Source organism: Bos taurus, chromosome 24, assembly GCF_002263795.3.
Source record: "Bos taurus isolate L1 Dominette 01449 registration number 42190680 breed Hereford chromosome 24, ARS-UCD2.0, whole genome shotgun sequence".
Lineage (NCBI taxonomy): Eukaryota > Metazoa > Chordata > Mammalia > Artiodactyla > Bovidae > Bos > Bos taurus.
Genome location: NC_037351.1, coordinates 11,417,074 through 11,435,759, shown reverse-complemented (window position 1 = coordinate 11,435,759; position 18,686 = coordinate 11,417,074). Strand labels below are relative to the sequence as shown.

Here is an 18,686-nt window from a genome sequence, read left to right as displayed (position 1 = left end):
AGTTCATGGAATTCTCCAGGCCAGAATAGTGGAGTGGGTAGCTTTTCCCTTCTCCAGGGGATCTTCCCAACCCAGGGATTGAACCCAGGTCTCCCACATTGCAGGCGGATTCTTTACCAGCTGAGCTACAATTTTTATAAAAAATATACATGCATTGACAAGTAGAAACTAGACATCAAAATGTAAACAATTATCTTAACTGAAAGTTTAAGTATAGGTGACTCTTCTTACTCCTCTTTGTCCTTTTTAAATAAAAATTCTGAAAAAAATTTAATAAACATGCATTGTACTATAATGAAAATATTAACCAAAATAAAAATAAAAATGTCTCAGTCCTTAAATATAGCTTTCTAAGGTTCTTGAGACTATTTCATGATAAAAACAATTCTTGGCAATTATTTTCTTTTAGGCATTTGACTTTAATTCACCTAGATTTTTTTTTTTTACAATTTGATTCTGCTCAATATTTTCAAGCAAAGATATTTTCCTACCCTATTATTAGAGATAAATTCATTGACCAAAAATATTTATTAGCAAACGTTTACAAACATGTTAGTAATCAGATAGGCATGGGGTGCTTTTTGAAAATTCAGACATCTAAACCCCTCTTCTGAAAATTGAGATTCATTTCTTATGGTATGTGACCTGGTCATCTGCATTTATAATAAGAGCTTCAGTAGACCCTAATGACTGGGTATATAGAAACAACAATTGTCTTGAGAAAATAAATCTATAGACAGATTTCATGTGTGTGTATACTCAGTTGTGTCTGAATTTTGCAACCCTTGACTGTAGCCTGCCAAGTTTCTCTGTCCATGGAATTTTTCAGGCAAGAATACTGGAATGGGATGCCATTTCCTCCTCCAGTGGGTCTTTCAGACTCAGGGATCAAACCTGCATCTCTTGCATCTCCTGCATTAGCAGGCAGATTCTTTACCACTGTGCCACCTGGGAAGCCCAGACTACTTTCATATGGCTTCAAATATATGTGGTACTAATATAAAAAAGTCGCAGCCTCTCTAGTTCATCAGTGAGAATTAAAAATAACAATAGGTATTTATCATTATGTCAGGGTGAGATATAATGACACATGTCTTGACAGCTGCTGCTGCTGCTAAGTCATTTCCATCGTGTCCGACTCTGTGCGACCCCATAGACGGCAGCCCACCAGGCTCCCCCATCCCTGGGCTTCTCCATGCAAGAACACTGGAGTGGGTTGCCATTTCCTTCTCCAATGCATGAAAGTAAAATTGAAAGTGAAGTCACTCAGTCATGTCCGACTCTTAGCGACCCCATGGACTGCAGCCTACCAGGCTCCTCCGCCCATGGGATTTTCCACGAAAGAGTAATGGAGTGGGGTACCAAGGTTTCCTAAATCTTGGGCTGAATTTCCTCCAGAATTCTTGAAAATAATGCTGTTTTCCATATGGCAGAATTAGATATTGCCTTCTTGGTGGTAAAGGGTGACCAAACTAAAACAAATTTCCATTTCTATTTCAATTCTATGTGTTTTAGTATTTAGATATTCTGATTTACTATGCTAAAAATTTATATAAAAATTTAAAATAATATATTGTGTAAATACATTGAAGTTTGGAGATAAATTTGTCAAGAAGTTACTATGCCAAAGGTCATTCAACTCCAATAAAACTGATGCTTGAACATCATCAAGGTTATGGGTACCAAGCCTCTGTGCTATGCTTAGTTGCTCAGTTGTGTCTGACTCTTTGTGACACATGGACAGTAGCCCACCAGGATCCTCTGTCCATGGGGTTCTCCAGGCAAGAATACTGGAATGGGTTGCCATGCCCTCCTCCTGGGGATTTTCCCAACCCAGGGATCAAACCCAGGTTTCCCACATTGCAGGCCAATTCTTTACCATCTGAGCTTCCAGGGAAGACCACCAGCCCTCTTGGCTGTCAAAAACTCAGCTATAACTTATGGGCCCTCTGTGTAAGCTGTTCCTCTGTATTCATGATTCCTTTGTATCCAAAGCTCCTGCATCTGTAAATTCAAGCAACTTAAGAAGCTGTAAAGGAGTTATTTATTTTTTTAAAAGAAAAAAGAAATCCATGTGCAAATAGTTCCATGCAGTTCAAACTTCCGGTGTTCAAGGATCAACCATATTTCTTTTTGAAAATAAAAGCAAAAATAGCATTCAGTCTTCTTACTAACAAGTGATATTATTCTGGTAAACATTTTCTCGAGTAAACATTTCCTTGCAATGAACTGCTGCTGCTGCTGCTAAGTCGCTTCAGTCGTGTCCAATTATGTGTGACCCCATAGACGGAAGCCCACCAGGCTCCCCCGTCCCTGGGATTCTCCAGGCAAGAACACTGGAGTGGGTTGCCATTTCCTTCTCCAATGAGTGAAAGTGAAAATTGAAAGTGAAGTCGCTCAGTCGTGTCTGACTCTTAGCGACCCCATGGACTGCAGCCTACCAGGCTCCTCTGTCCATGGGATTTTCCAGGCAAGAGTACTGGAGTGGGGTGCCATTGCCTTCTCCGAACAACAACAGCAAACCTTGTCTATTACACAAGTAGTAAAGAAAAGGAAAGTATCTTTAATACACGCAGTATCCAATGATCTTACATTATATGGGGAGGAAAGGATGCCTTTTAACCTACCAGAGATGCGTAATATAATGTATCACTTAAGCTAAAACGTAGCTTTTCTGTAACATTATTTATATGTCTCAAAAATCATTTTTTCTGCTTCCTTTTGTTTTCTTTATTTATAGTTTGGGACATAGAAGGCAAATATCAGCAGGAAATCTCCAAGAGGATTTATCATGTGTAAATACATCTGAAAGAATTAACAATAATTACAGTCTTCAACCATTGTTATTTCCCACAGCAGTAATTCCTATGATTTCTCTTACCTATATAAAAGTTTCACGATTCTTGACTGTCATAAAAATTTATATTTAGATGGGTATCAGCTTAACATTATAGCAAATAATTGCTCTTTTTAATATGCAGTGCATGATAAGAAAATTTAATACAGGAAACATTCCCCTTATGATAGTGCAGGATCAAATTTTTAGTCTCACTTGAGAGTTTTTCTTAACCTAATTAAGTAGTAAAAGAAGGAAGAAAAGATGGAGGAAAAATAAGGATTTTAGGACTCCAATAAAAAAAATTGTGTATCCTTTAGCTTCTCTTACTAGCAAAGAAATGATGATTCACATGGCATAAACATGAATGGTCAAAAATTTAAGTTCAGCTAATCCACTTTAATGTCACTTTATTTAAAATAATTTCATGCTTAAAGAGAAATTTTGATGTCTGATGTCATGTGTTTATTTTTCCAATAGAATATTTTACTATTTCTTCACCTTTAAAAGCAAGCTGGCACTTTAACAAATAGACAAGGGGAAAAAGGAGTTTCTGCAGATTACGACTCCAGACAGAGCAAATGTGTGTGACCAATCGCTGTAGTAAACCATTATTTCATGTCTATTTAAGAGCATATGAAAGTCAATTACATGATTAGAGAATAGTGAATAAGCTACTCAGAATGAATGGATGTGAACATAGAATTGTTAGAATTTTTATATTGAGCCCTTGGAGAATAGTAACATTTGCAATTAAAAATGATTTAAGAGGTGATCTAAAAGTGGAAACAGCCCAAGGTCACATACATACGGGAAAAGCTTGGACCGCAATCCAGATTTTTCTCCTAATTGTTGAGTGAATCTTTAAAATTAACTGATCTTTCTTTTTTTTTTTTTTTTTTGGTCCTAAAGAATATATATTATTATGACTAGTCTTTCCCTAATGCTTATGAAATAAGACAATTTTCAGCAATTCTTGTTCTTAATTTATAAATGATAGATTTTAGATTTTCTATTAAATTTTCTTTCTTATTTATTATCATAGAAAAAGAGAAACAGAATTAAAGCACCCTGTATTATTCACTATATCTTAATATTTTATTTTTCTTTAGATTTTACTTTGGGAAAAAAGGAGACTTTGGAAAGGTAAGCATATAGAAAGTGCAGTTTTATATTCAGATAAAAGTTATATAAACTAATTTAATAAAATAAATATATATGCTCTATCTACATAATCACTTTGGAACTATGTTTTCTAAAACATTTTCTGATTAAATACTATTTGTGTTTTTGGCATTCTCAGTAATTCTAAAACATGTTTCTTCTATTAATAAATATTCAGGTCAGTTCAATTGCTCAGTCATGTCTGACTCTTTGTGACCCCACGGACGGCAGCACGCCAGGCCTCACTGTCCATCACCAACTCCCGGAGTTTACTCAAACTCATGTCCATTGAGTCTGTGATGCCATCCAACCATCTCATCCTCTGTCATCCCTTCTCCCACCGTCAATCTTTCCCAGCATCAGGATCTTTTCAAGTGAGTCAGTTCTCATCAGGTGGCCAAAGTATTGGAGTTTCAGCTTCAGCATCAGTCCTTCAAATGAAAATTCAGACTGATTTCCTTTAGGAAGGACTGGTTGGATCTCCTTGCAGTCCAAGGGACTCTCAGGAGTCTTCTTCAGCACCACAATTCAAAAGCATCAATTCTTCAGTGCTCAGCTTTCTTTATAGTCCAACTCTCATATTCATAAATGACTACTGGAAAAACCGTAGCCTTGACTAGACGGGACTTTGTTGGCAAAGTAATGTCTCTGCTTTTTAATATGCTGTCTAGCTTGGTCATAACTTTCCTTCCAAGGAGTAAGTGTCTTTTAATTTCATGGCCGCAGTCACCATCTGCAATGGTTTTGGAGCCCCGAAAAACAAAGTCTCTCACTGTTTCCACTGTTTCCCCATCTATTTGCCATGGAGTGATGGGACCAGATGCCACTGATCTTAGTTTTCTGAAAATTAACCTGTGAGCCAAGATTTTCACTCTCCTCTTTCACTTTTATCGAGTCTCTTTAGTTCTTCTTCACATTCTGCCATAAAGGTGGTGTCATCTGCGAATCTGAGGTTATTGATATTTCTCCCAGCAGTCTTGATTCCAGTTTGTACTTCATCCAGCCCAGCATTTCTCATGATGTACTCTGCATATAAGTTAAATAAGCAGGGTGACCGTATACAGCCTTGACATACTCCTTTTCCTATTTGGAACCAGTCTGTTGTTCCATGTCCAGTTCTAACTGTTGCTTCCTGACCTGCATACAGATTTCTCAAGAGGCAGGTCAGGTGGTCTGGTATTCCCATCTCTTTCAGAATTCTACAATATGTTTCTTCTATTAATAAATGTAAGTCTATGTTTTGGTAGGGGACAAAAAATTTTCTAGATGTATTTGCTATATAGATGACAAGTGAAAAAACACTGTACTAATATATTCAAAATAATTGCTCTTCATTAAAATTTTCAAGTACCAAGTATTCTAGAAACTTCCCACTTTTTGCTTCTCGATAGTGGTCAGCACACACACTTCTTTAAAGCTCTTGGCTGAGAAATATAAGGAAGAGTAGGCAAAGTGTCTGCTAGACATTGTTGAATAACATTCACAAACTTCATTTGGTGAACAACAAAAAGCTTTTATTTTGTTCACAAGTTGATGCGTCAGTAGGGCAGATCTGCCAGTGTGGTGCTCAGCCAGCTTGTGGGTCGGCCTTGACTGGTGCACATCATGTCTATTGGTCATGAAGGTTTACTTGGACTGGTTCCCTTGGTGGATAATAGTGAGTGAGTGGAATATGAAAATTTCTTGGGATCGAGTGTGGGAAACAGACAGTTACTGCCACCACATATGTGGCCAAAACAAGCCAAGACTAGCCAACATTAGAAAGATCAGGGGGGAAAAAGTCCAGTTCTTGATAAGAGAACCTAATTTTAAAAAATTGAAAATTTGCTAAAGTTTATGTATGATATATGCTATCTTCTGAAAGTTCATATTTGCTTTTCAGTTATAGCAGAATTTCTCAATCTCAGTCCTTTTGGCATTTGGGCATAAATAATTCTTTATATGATCCACACAATCAAAGGCTTTGGCATAGTCAATAAAGCAGAAATAGATGTTTTTCTGGAACTCTCTTGCTTTTTCCATGATCCAGTGGATGTTGGCAACTTGATTTCTGGTTCCGCTGCCTTTTCTAAAACCAGCTTGAACATCTGGAAGTTCACGATTCATGTATTGCTGAAGCCTGGCTTGGAGAATTTTGAGCATTACTTTACTAGTGTGTGAGATGAGTGCAATTGTGTGGTAGTTTGAACTTTCTTTGGCATTGAATTTCTTTGGGATTGAAATGAAAACTTTTCCAGTCCTGTGGCCACTGCTGAGTTTTCCAAATTTGCTGGCATATTGAGTGCAGCACTTTCACAGCATCATCTTTCAGGATTTGGAATAGCTCAATTGGGATTCCATCACCTCCACTAGCTTTGTTCGTAGTGATGTTTTCTAAGGCCCACTTGACTTCACATTCCACGATGTCTGGCTCTAGGTGAATGATCACACCATCATGATTTTCTTGGTCGTGAAGCTCTTTTTTGTACAGTTCTTCTGTGTGTTCTTGCCACCTCTTCTTAATATCTTCTGCTTCTGTTAGGTCCATACCATTTCTGTCCTTTATTGAGCCCATCTTTGCATGAAATTTTCCCTTGGTATCTCTGATTTTCTTGAGGAGATCTTTAGTCTTTCCCATTCTGTTGTTTTCCTCTATTTCTTTGCATTGATTGCTGAGGAAGGCTTTCTCATCTCTTCTTGCTATTCTTTGGAACTCTACATTCAGATGCTTATATCTTTCCTTTTCTCCTTTGCTTTTCATTTCTCTTCTTTTCACAGCTAATTGTAAGTCCTCCTCAGACAGCCATTTTGCTTTTTTGCATTTCTTTTCCATGGGGATAGTCTTGATCCCTGTCTCCTGTACAATGTCACGAACCTCCGTCCATAGTTCATCAGGCACTCTGTCTATCAGATATAGTCCCTTAAATCTATTTCTCACTTCCACTGTAAAGTCATAACGATTTGATTTAGGTCATACCTGAATGGTCTAGTTGTTTTCCCCACTTTCTTCAATTTAAGTCTGAATTTGGCAATAAGGAGTTCATGATCTGAGCCAGAGTCAGTTCCTGGTCTTGTTTTTGCTGACTGTATAGAGCTTCTCCCAGAGAAGGCAATGACACCCTACTCCAGTACTCTTGCCTGGAAAATCCCATGGGTGGAAGGCCTGGTGGGCTGCCATCTATGCGGTCACACAGAGTCAGACATGACTGAAGCACCTTAGCAGCAGCAGCAGCAGCATATTTTCCCCATCTTTGGCTACAAAGAATATAATAAGTTTGATTTCGGTGTTGACCATCTGGTGATGTCCATGTGTAGAGTATTCTCTTGTGTAGTTGGAAGAGGGTGTTTGCTATCCAACCAGTCCATCCTAAAGGAGATCAGTCCTGGGTGTTCATTGGAAGGACTGATCATAAAGCTGAAACTCCAATACTTCGGTGACCTCATGTGAAGAATTGACTCATTGGAAAAGACCCTGATGCTGGGAGGAATTGAGGGCAGGAGGAGAAGGGTACAACAGAGGATGAGATGGCTGGATCACATCACTGACTCGATGGACATGAGTTTGGGTGAACTCCGGGAGTTGGTGATGGACAGGGAGGCCTGGCGTTGCTGCAATTCATGGGGTCACAAAGAGTCAGACACGACGGAGCAACTGAACTGAACTGAACTGAATTCTTTATGTGTTCAGGTTGGGGAAGAGAGTGTACATCATGAGTCGTTTACCTTGTCTCTGTCCTCTACGCATTAGATGCTAGGAGCGCCCCACCCGCTCCAGTTGTAGCAACCAATGTCTCTTTACATTTCTAATAGTTCTCTGGGAGGTAAAACTGCCCCAGTTGAGAACCAATAAATTAGAATATAGGCCTGAAACAAACATTTTATAAGTGACATTTAAAATGCACTTATAGTTTGAAATAATAATAATTAAACTAACAATTAATACTCTAAAATATATGACAAGTACTATATAGAACATTTTTCTAAGTGTCATTCACTAATGTTGTATGTGTTAGCTCTAAGATCCTGGCATTCAGTCCCATCACTTCATGGCAAATAAAAGAGGAAAAAGTAGAAACACTGACAGATTTTATTTTCTTGGGCTCCAAAATCACTGCAGACAGTGACTGCAGCCGTGAAATTAAAAGATGCTTGTTTTTTGGCACAAAAGCTATAACAAACCTAGGCAGTGTATTAAAAAATAGAGACATCACTTTGCCAACAAAGGTCCATATAGTCAAAGCTATGGTTTTTCTAGCAGTCATGTACTAATGGGAGAGTTGGACCATAAAAAAGGCTGAGCACCAAAGAATTGATACTTTTGAATTGTGTTGTTGGGGAAGACTCTTGAGAGTCCCTTGGACCTCAAGGAGATCAAACTAATCAATCCTAAAGGAAATCAATCCTAAATATTCATTGGAAGAACTGATGCTGAAGCTGAAACTCCAATACTTTGGCCACCTGATGCGAAGAACTGACTCTTGAAAAGACCCTGATGCTGGGAAAGATTGAAAGCAGGAGGAGAAGGGGACAACAGAGGATGAAATGGTTGGATGGCATCACCGACTCAGTGAATGTGAGTTTGAGTAAACTCCGGGAGTTGGTGATGGACAGGGAGGCTTGGCATGCTGCAGTCCATGGGGTCGCAAAGAGTCAGACATGACTGAGTGACTGAACTGAATGATTCGTTGGAAGGACTGATGCTGAAGCTGAAGCTCCAATACTCTGGCAGCTTAATGGGAAGAGCTGACTCATTGGAAAAGACTCTGATACTGTGAAAGACTGAAGGCAGGAGGAGATGGGGGTGACAGAGGGTGAGATGGTTGGAAGGCATCACCAATGAAGTGAACATGAATCTGAGCAAACTCCCGCAGATAATGAAGGTCCGGGAAGCCTGCTGTGCTGCAGTCTCTGGAGTCGCAAAGAGTCAGACATGACTTAGTGATTGAACAGCAACACAATTCTAATCCCTCTAGGTATACAGAGAAAGCAATTGAGAATTGACCTCAAATCACACAGCTAATACATTCAAAAACTAAGATTAAAAGACTTAGTTATGATGTACTTCACCGGTTTCTCATTTCACCAAACTGTCTCTATTTGTTGATTAAATATGATCCATTCTCATCTCATCTTCAAAGAACATATGAGATTTCTACTGTAGAAAAGAATTTAATTTTGTACTTTAATTTGGGGAGCTCAGAATTTAACCTTTTTAATCCCTTTAATTGAAATTGACTTCATTCTACTTTTACAAATGTTTTTATTTTTATTTTAAAATACTACATTTTATGGGTCTAATCACATATGTAGTTTACTACATGAGATTGCAAGTACCTGAAATTAAAGCATTTTACTTTTCATCATTGCATCCTTCATTTTTTTTAGTCTTTAGATGTTCATATGATAGCCATAAGAAACATATTACTAATAAATACTTGAATTGCACCCAGTTTGAATTGAGAGGTGCTCTCAAAATGAAACAAAAGTTCTAATCTATTTAATTTATTTATTTATTACATTGATTACAGGCTAAATCGAATATTTTAGGTATATGGTATTAAACAAAATATGTATTATTTTGATCACTGTCACTTATTTCATTTTATTCTTTCATATATATACTAAAACATTTCACTTTGCATATGTGGCTTGCATTATATTTCCACTGTACAATGCTGGTCTGGTTTTAAGTATCTGCTAAATCACTATTAGACTGAATGTCAACCATATGGAAAATATTTATTTTGACATTTAATTTTATTTATCGATTGTTCTTATCATAACCTTTTAAAAGTTTAATAACTATATGTCTGCATGAGAAATAAATGTGTGTGCCTATATTTTAAATGAATATGCCCACTGTTAATTCCAGCAATGTAATTTATGGTCATACGACAGCCCTGCAATAATTTGTTCTTGTATGACCTTCTGCTACACTTAATAGTTTATTTAGCAAACAAGTAATAATGTTCCTATTTTGTGCTTATATGGTAGATAAACCTGATTCTATAACAGAGTAGAATCAGGTTTGACTATTATATGAAGTTGGTCTCAAAGATGCGTGGTTGTATGCTCAGTAACTAAGTCCTGTCTGATTCTGCAATCCCATGGACCAGGTTTCTCTGTTCTTGGGATTTCGCCGTCAAGAATACTGGAGTGGGTTGCCATTTTCTCCTCCAGGGAATCTCCCTCATCCAGGGATCAAACCCGAGTCTCCTGTGTCTCTTGCATTGGCAGGTAGATTCTTTACCACTGAGTCATCTGGGAAGCACTTTCCTGCTCTGATAATATTCCTTTTGCTGCCACAACCACCCATGGTTCTTGTAATGTGACTTCATCTCCCACTCCTAAGTATAACACAAAATCCAGGCATAAGTTAATTCATTCTTCATATTCATTTGGCCAAGAAATTTGTTTAAGGACTGACAAAGAATCTAATCAAAGCAAATAATATGCAATGCATTTTTGACTTTGTGTTCTCACAAAAAGGCTTGCTCTTTTTAAGACTACACAGGAGATCTGAGGTGGTTTAGATATTGAAGGCTTGTGTGCCGTATTTAATACTATATGTCCTTGAGACAGAGTCCAACAAGCAAACTCGAGGCTCAGTTAGGGAGTCTAGTCTTCGGTGATGCCTGTTCCATTGCTTGAATTTTCAGGTTATTTCACCTAACAAATATTCTTTTTAGCCTAAGCTAATTTAGCTTGAGTTTTTAGTTAATTGTGATGAAAAAGTCCTAACTAACTGAATAGAATACATGTTCCATGAGGGATGCTGTTTTTATATATTTATACAACAATCTGTTGTATAAATATAAATATACCAGTTTCTGATATACAATAGATACTTGATAGCTATTTTGGAAATAGATTAATTTTTAGAAAATAGATGTTTTGCAAGACAGTTTGAGTTTGTAGACTTTAAAATCACAATGAAACCCTGCAATCCAGGTTTACTAATATTCAGGCATTTCTAAATGGCCTTTTTAAAAGAAAAGTAACTGCATGGATTTTTATCTCTTTCTTCCTAGCCTTTCCTGAGCCTGAGTTTCAATGTGAGCAGAATGACTTGAATAACAATCTGAATGAAAATGCTTTACTTTGACAACCGATTAAAATTATTTATACTATGACATTGTTCAGTACATTGTAGACTAATTAATTGCATCTTCACTTCATCATTGTGAAGAACTTCTAATATCTACTCAAATGTCTGTGGGGTAACATTAGAATTCACATCTTTTGATTATTAATAGTTATACTTAGTATTCTTAGTACCATAGTCTTTCATCCTCTGACAGTCCAACAATGGCTTTTCCACTTTATTCCAATGGAATAATATCACCATTGTTATTCCTGACATAGAAATGGCTTCATCAAGCATACAGAAAGCATAATATATATTTTCATCATATTCTCTTTTTTACTTTCAAGCATTAGGAGCTCTTGAAGCAATGTGGAAATTATGGTTTTCTCTTACTTAAATTTAAATATCATTTTCTCTTATTTCAATTTTAAATTGCATTTTAATTAGCGTATTTAAGTCCTGCACAGTCTTTGATTATATTCTACATATTGTGATTTCGTTTACTTTTTAATCATGATTAATCCTCCGGTTAGCACTCTATCTGTATTTTAGTTTCAGTATAATGTAGTGAAAACGTAGTATAATGTAGAGAACGTCTCCAAAATAACAAATTTTTATCCTTCAAAACATGAAGAATATCATAGTTGTGATTTTGTTTTATTTTGCCTTATATCAGTGAACCATATAAAATAGATTATTACATCAGGAATTTGATTTGAATGATCTTTAAGATTAAATTTCTAAGATATACTTTTCCTTTTCTCTTTTTCTCTCTCTTAGATTTTATTTTGAGATAATTTTGGACCCATAGAAAAATTGGAAAAGTAATCCAAGGAGCTTCCACATGTCCTTCAGCCAGCTTGCTCTTATGTTAACATCTAGCAAAACCATGTAAAAATTATCAAAATTAAGAAATTAAATTTGGTATAATATTATTTTAACCAAGCTACAAAATTTATTTGGAGTTCACCAGTTTTACTACCTTAATCCATTTAAAAGAATTGACACTTATTTTGTAGATTATTCATATATTTGTTTGTCTGATGTTCTATCATGACTGGCAGAAAGTGAAGAGAAACTAAAAAGCCTTTTGGTGAAAATGAAAGAGGAGAGTGAAAAAGTTATCTTAAAGCTCAATATTCAGAAAACTAAGATCATGGCATCTGGTCCCATAACTTCATGGGAAAATCGATGGGGAAACAGTAGAAACAGTGGCTGACTTTATTTTGGGGGGCTCCAAAATCACTGCAGATGGTGATTGCAGCCATGAAATTATAAGGCCCTTACTTCTTGGAAGGAAAGTTATGACCAACTGAGATATCATATTAAAAAGAAGAGAAATTACTTTGCCAACAAAGTCCGTCTAGTCAAGGCTATGGTTTTTCCAATGAAGATGTATGGATGTGAGAATTGGACTCTAAAGAAAGCTGAGCACTGAAGAATTGTTGCTCTTGAACTGTGATGTTGGAGAAGACTCTTGAGAGTCCCTTGGACTGCAAGGAGTTCCAACCAGTCCATCCTAAAGGAGATCAGTCCTGGGTGTTCACTGGAAGGAATGATGCTAAAGCTGAAACTCCAATACTTTGGCCACCTCATGCAAAGAGTTGACTCATTGGAAAAGACCCTGATACTGGGAGGGATTGGGGGCAGGAGGAGAAGGGGATGACAGAGGATGAGATGGCTGGATGGCATCACCCACTCGATGGACATGAGTTTAGGTGGACTCCGGAAGTTGGTGATGGACAGGGAGGCCTGGCGTGCTACGATTCATGGGGTCGCAAAGAGTCAGACACGACTGAGCGACTGAACTGAACTGAACTGACTGATGTTAGGGTGAAGGGTGGCAGAATATATCACCCCCAAATTTTCCACTTTAGCAGAAAGATTATTTTAAGTTAAAGGAACTTAAAAAAAAAAAAAAAGCAGATTCAAGAAGGGCATTCTAATCTCCCCATTTCTTTGTGAAAACAAGAGTTAAAAACTCTCACTTAAACTTTGCTTAAACCAGAAAGAAACATTCTTATCATCAAGGAGGAGAAATTGAAACCAAGAGAATTCTATAAGCAGGTCTTATTAACATAACTCATCTCCATGAAGTTTTTAGTTGTTTTTCCACAATTGTCTCTCTGTCCAACCTAATATGAAAATCTGTTGATTCACCATTTCTTTGGTTTGTCATTCTTTATGACGGCTCATGGTATACAACCATTAATATAAATGTGTATGTTTTTCTCCTGTAGATTTGTCTTCAGTTCAGTTCAGTCACTCAGTCATGTCTGACTCTTTGCGACCCCATGAATTGCAGCACGCCAGGCCTCCCTGTCCATCACCAACTCCGGGAATTCACCCAAACTCATGTGCATCGAGTGGGTGATGCCATCCAGCCATCTCATCCTCTGTCGTCCCCTTCCTCCCCTGCCCCCAATCCCTCCCAGCATCACGGTGTTTTCCAATAAGTCTGTCTTATGTCAGTTTAAGTCCCAGACTCACCTGGAAAACCCAAAGAGACTAGAGGTAAAATACAGTCTGCCATATATGGTCATCCATCAAAGAGAAAAATGCCACAGACATGATACACCATTCTTCATCATATCAGTGGGTTCACGATGTCAGTGTATTTTACTATAAATCTTAGAGTGATTACTTGGTTATGATGGTGTCTACTAGGATTTTCTATTTTAAGGCTACTAGTTTTCCCTTTCTTATGACTAAATAGTAATGGGGAGATATTTTGAATGTATGAAAACATTGTCTCTGCTCAAAATCTGTCCCACTTACCATGGAAAGTTATTTTGAAAATATCCATACCTCTTGTAAATCAGAGGAGGATGTGAGTTACACACCCTATATGACTTTTCCCCTCTGTGCTCTCTCTCAGTCCAGAAGTTCTAATAAAAGAATACATTTTAATCAGTTCTAATGAGGTGGATGAAACTGGAGCCTATTATACAGAGTGAAGTAAGCCAGAAAGAAAAACACCAATACAGTATACTAACACATATATATGGAATTTAGAAAGATGGTTAACAATAACCCTGTATGCGAGACAGCAAAAGAGACACAGATGTACAGAACAGTCTTTTGGACTCTGTAGGAGAGGGCAAGGGTGGGATGATTTGGGAGAATGGCATTGAAACATGTATAATATCATATAAGAAACAAATTGCCAGTCCAGGTTCGATGAAGGATACAGGATGCTTGGGGCTGGTGCACTGGAATGACCCAGAGGGATGGTATGGGGAGGGAGGTGGGAGGGGGGTTCAGGATGGGGAACACGTGTACACCTGTGGCGCATTCATGTTGATGTATGGCAAAACCAATACAATATTGTAAAGTAATTAGCCTCCAATTAAAATAAATACATTTAAATTAAAAAAAAAAAAAAGAATGGGATACCTGTAAGCTTCATGAAGTCCTTTTTGTCCTTTTAGGCATTTGAACAAAAGGAAATATCTAATGTAAGGTTCTTGTAGCCAGATCAACTGTACTGCTGGGTTTCTATTTCTTTGCAACTCACAGGAACTCGAGCCCGCCAGACCCTTTTGTTCATGGGATTTACCAGGTAGGATTACTGGAGTGAGTTACCATTTCCTTCTCCAAGATCAGCTGTAGAGTGTTTGTTGTATAGGATTATCATACCCATTTTAATGCAGAGTTCCAAAGAATAGCAAGGAAAGATAAGAAAGCCTTCCTCAGTCATCAGTGCAAAGAAATAGAAGAAAACAATAGAATAGGAAAGACTAGAGATCTCTTCAAGAAAATTAGAGATATCAAGGGAACATTTCATGCAAATATGAGCTCAATGAAGGACAGAAATGGTATGGACCTAACAGAAGCAGAAGATATTAAAAAGAGGTAGCAAAAATACACAGAAGAACTGTACAAAAAAGGATCTTCATGACCCAGATAATCACGATGGTGTGATCACTCACCTAGAGCCAGACATCGTGGAATGTGAGGTGGGCCTTAGGAAGCATTACTACGAACAAAGCAGGTGGAGATGACAGAATTCCAGGTGAGCAATTCCCAATTCTAAAAGATGATGCTGTTGAAAATGTTGCACTCAATATGCCAGCAAATTTGGAAAACTCAGCAGTGGCCACAGGACTGGAAAAGGTCAGTTTTCATTCCAATCCCAAAGAAAGGCAATGCCAAAGAAAGTTCAAACTACTGCACAATTGCACTCATCTCACACACTAGCAAAGTAATGCTCAACATTCTCCAAGCCAGGCTTCAGCAATATGTGAACTGTGAACTTCCAGATGTTCAAGCTGGTTTTAGAAAAGGCAGAGGAACCAGAGATCAAATTGTCAACATCCACTGGATCATCAGCCTTTGACTGTGTGGATCACAATAAACTTTGGACAATTGTGAAAAAAATGGGAATACCAGAACACCTGACCTGCCTCTTGAGAAATCTGTATGCAGGTCAGGAAACAACAGTTAGAACTGCACATGGAACAACAGACTGGTTTCAAATAGGAAAAGGAGTATATCAAGGCTGTATATTGTCACCCTGCTTATTTAACTTATATGCAGAAACGCATTCATGAGAAACGCTGGACTGGATAAAGCACAATCTGGAATCAAGATTGCTGGGAGAAATATCAGTAGCCTCAGATACTCAGATGACACCACCCTTATGGCAGAAAGTGAAGAACTAAAGAACCTCTTGATGAAAGTGAAAGAGGAGAGTGAAAAAGATGGCTTAAAGCTCAACATTCAGAAAACTAAGATCATAGCATCCGGTCCCATCACTTCCTGGGAAATAGATGAGAAAACAGTGGAAACAGTGAGAGATTTTATTTTTCTGGGCTCCAAAATCAGTGCAGATGGTGACTGCAGCCATGAAATTAAAAGACACTTACTCCTTGGAAGAAAAGTTGAGACAAACCTAGATAGCATATTAAAAAGCAGAGACATTACTTTGCCAGCAAAGGTCCATCTAGTCAAGGCTATGTTTTTTTTTTTCCAGTGGTCATGTATGGATGTGAGAGTTGGACTATAAAGAAAGCTGAGCGATGAAGAATTGATGCTTTTGAACTGTGGTGTTGGGGAAGACTCCTGAGAGTCCCTTGGACTGCAAGGAGATCCAACCAGTCCATTGTAAAGGAAATCAGTCCTGAATGTTCATTGGAAGGACTGATGCTGAAGCTGAAACTCCAAAACCTTGGCCACCTGATGCGAAGAACTGGCTCCCTGGAAAAGACCCTGATGCTGGGAATGATTGAAGGCGGGAGGAGAAGGGGATGACAGAGGATGAGATGGTTGGATGGCATCACCGACTCGATGGACATGAATTTGAGTAAACTCCAGGAGTTGGTGATGGACAGGGAGTCCTGGCATGCTGCAGTCCATGGGGTCGCAAAGAGTCAGACACAATTGAAAGACTGAATTGAACTGAATTCTACATGCTTCAGATCTAGAGCGATCCTGAATAAATACTAGGCTGATGGTCTTGTAGGATTCTTAACACACTATTCATGTGTGGAGAGCAACACCTATACAACCTTTCTGAGCAACTAAGGGCCTCATCATTCCTATCATTCCTCACTTCATCAATGAAAACAATTTCTTACTTCTTTATCAGATAAGATAAAGGATAAGTTAATCAGAGAAGATTTAGGTAGGACTTAGGATGATTTAAAGTTGTTTGAGCTATCCCTGGAGTGTGTTTCAATTGCTAAATAACCACACCTGGAGTGTGGATTCCCTGTTAGAGTATTTTAATTTTAGCTAACCCCCTCTGGAGTATATATTTTAGCTAAACTCTTCTGACTGAGGAGATTGGAAGTAATTGATAGGTGACACAACCATCTCAAATTAGAACCATCTCCCACTGGTTGTAACTACATCTGCAGTGTCTACTTTTTTTCACTTCTATTTTAGGTCTAATTTGTGTTGCTATAGACTAGGCCGGAATATAGGCAGCATAGCTGTATAGACATTGTTGGCTTGAAAAAATCATAAAATGGCTGATTTTCTGAAACAAGTATTCTTTTTTTTTTTTTGGTCTATATCAATTTGTTGTTGTCTTTGTTGTCGTTCTCTGCATCTATGTCTCCATTGCTGCTCTGGAGAAAATTTTATCAGTGCCCTTTCTAGAGTCCAATGCTACTTCTTATTGGTAACAAAACTGTCCGTTCTTCCCCATGTGTACTAAATCGCTTCAGTCGTGTCCGACTCTTTGTGATCCTGTGGACTGTAGCCTGCCACTCTCCTCTGTCCCTGGGATTCTCCAGGCAAGAACACTGGAGTGGGTTGCCATGCCCTCCTCCAGAGGATCTTCCTGACCCAGGGACTGAAACAGCATGTCCTGCATTGGCAGCTGGATTCTTCTTCACTGAGTCACAAGGGAAGCCTATAATATACTACTCTCTATCACCACTTACTTCAGGGGAAGTGGTATACAGATGTTGCCCACTCTGAATACTTAAATGACTTTGTACCTGTCTGGTAAAGAAAGACTTTGTCCCCAAATTGCCCCACTATGGTAGAGAGTCTGTTTTCACCCATTCCAGTGGCTAATCCTTTTGCTGGTTCTATGGCTGCACAAAGACTTAATACTGTGCATTCATTAAATCGGATGGATGTGAATGAGCGCAAACCTGATCTCACAATTCATGAGCATGCAGGGCACCTATCGTTCTAGGTACTCCCCCATCAGAGCATCATTTAGCTACCTCGGTGACAGAAGGGCTACAAATGGCAAGTTGCTTCCAAAAAAGTGTAAATTTAAGGATTTTCAGCCAGATGTTCTAGGTTTTTTGCATTAGATAAATTTTACTTCTTCAGTCTTTATCTGAACATTAGAAATGTCACCACCTTTGAAAAGGTCATCCTGACTTTCAGTTAGTCAAGAATGAAAAAAATATAATGACTCTAGGGTGTCTTTTTAAAACTTCATTTGCCTCCTAAAATTTTAAGCACTTGTAAACAGTAATCTAATTTGTTAGGTGGAGTGTTTTTCTCTATTTTGATTTGCACATAATAAAAAATAAAATTGAATTTCAAGTGCTTGAAATTTTCATTATATTTGACCTGAATATATCTTTAGCATCTTTAAATGGCCATTCATTAAGCTAATATTATTAAAGAAATACAATGTTAAATCTTTTCACACACATTTAAATTAGTTAATAGTTAACTCTTATTGGCAATAGATCATAAAAACATGGTTCTTACTAATACATTTGATGGTAGATTTTCCTCATTTCCTGGTTTTAACCCAAGTCTATTGCTAAATTTATAGATACAACATTCATTATAGAGTTTTGTTTGTTTGCTGTCTTAATGCTTTAGTTTATGTTCATGAAAACACGCTGTGAAATATATTTCATACCCTGGAAATAAAAGGTATAATTGTTTATAAATCTGTTCTTTGAATACAACAGACATACTTTCCTTTTCTTTATGTATTAGGGTAATTTCATGCAAAATTCAAGGATTAGAATTCTCTTCATATGCATGTTTTTTCATATATCTTCATTTTGACATTAGAGAAGTAGTAATTTTAATCTAAAAATTGTAATTGCTTTCTTGTCTATGTTCTAAAGTAGAACAAATTTGAAGGGAAGTCACATCTGATTAAAGTATAAACTAACTTTGTTCTCAAAGAAC

General features: G+C 37.6%; 1 long non-coding RNA gene across 1 annotated transcript in view; it reads left to right on the top strand.

Moving 5' to 3' along the window:
* The window catches only part of LOC132343808 (uncharacterized), a 33,537-nt gene extending 21,585 nt beyond the window's left edge, over positions 1–11,952 (top strand). Inside the window, exons 5-6 of the long non-coding RNA XR_009492781.1 lie at positions 3,949–3,982; positions 11,847–11,952. This is a non-coding gene — a long non-coding RNA (uncharacterized lncRNA). The remainder of the gene's footprint in view (positions 1–3,948; positions 3,983–11,846) is intronic.
* The last annotated feature ends 6,734 nt before the right edge of the window (positions 11,953–18,686 follow it).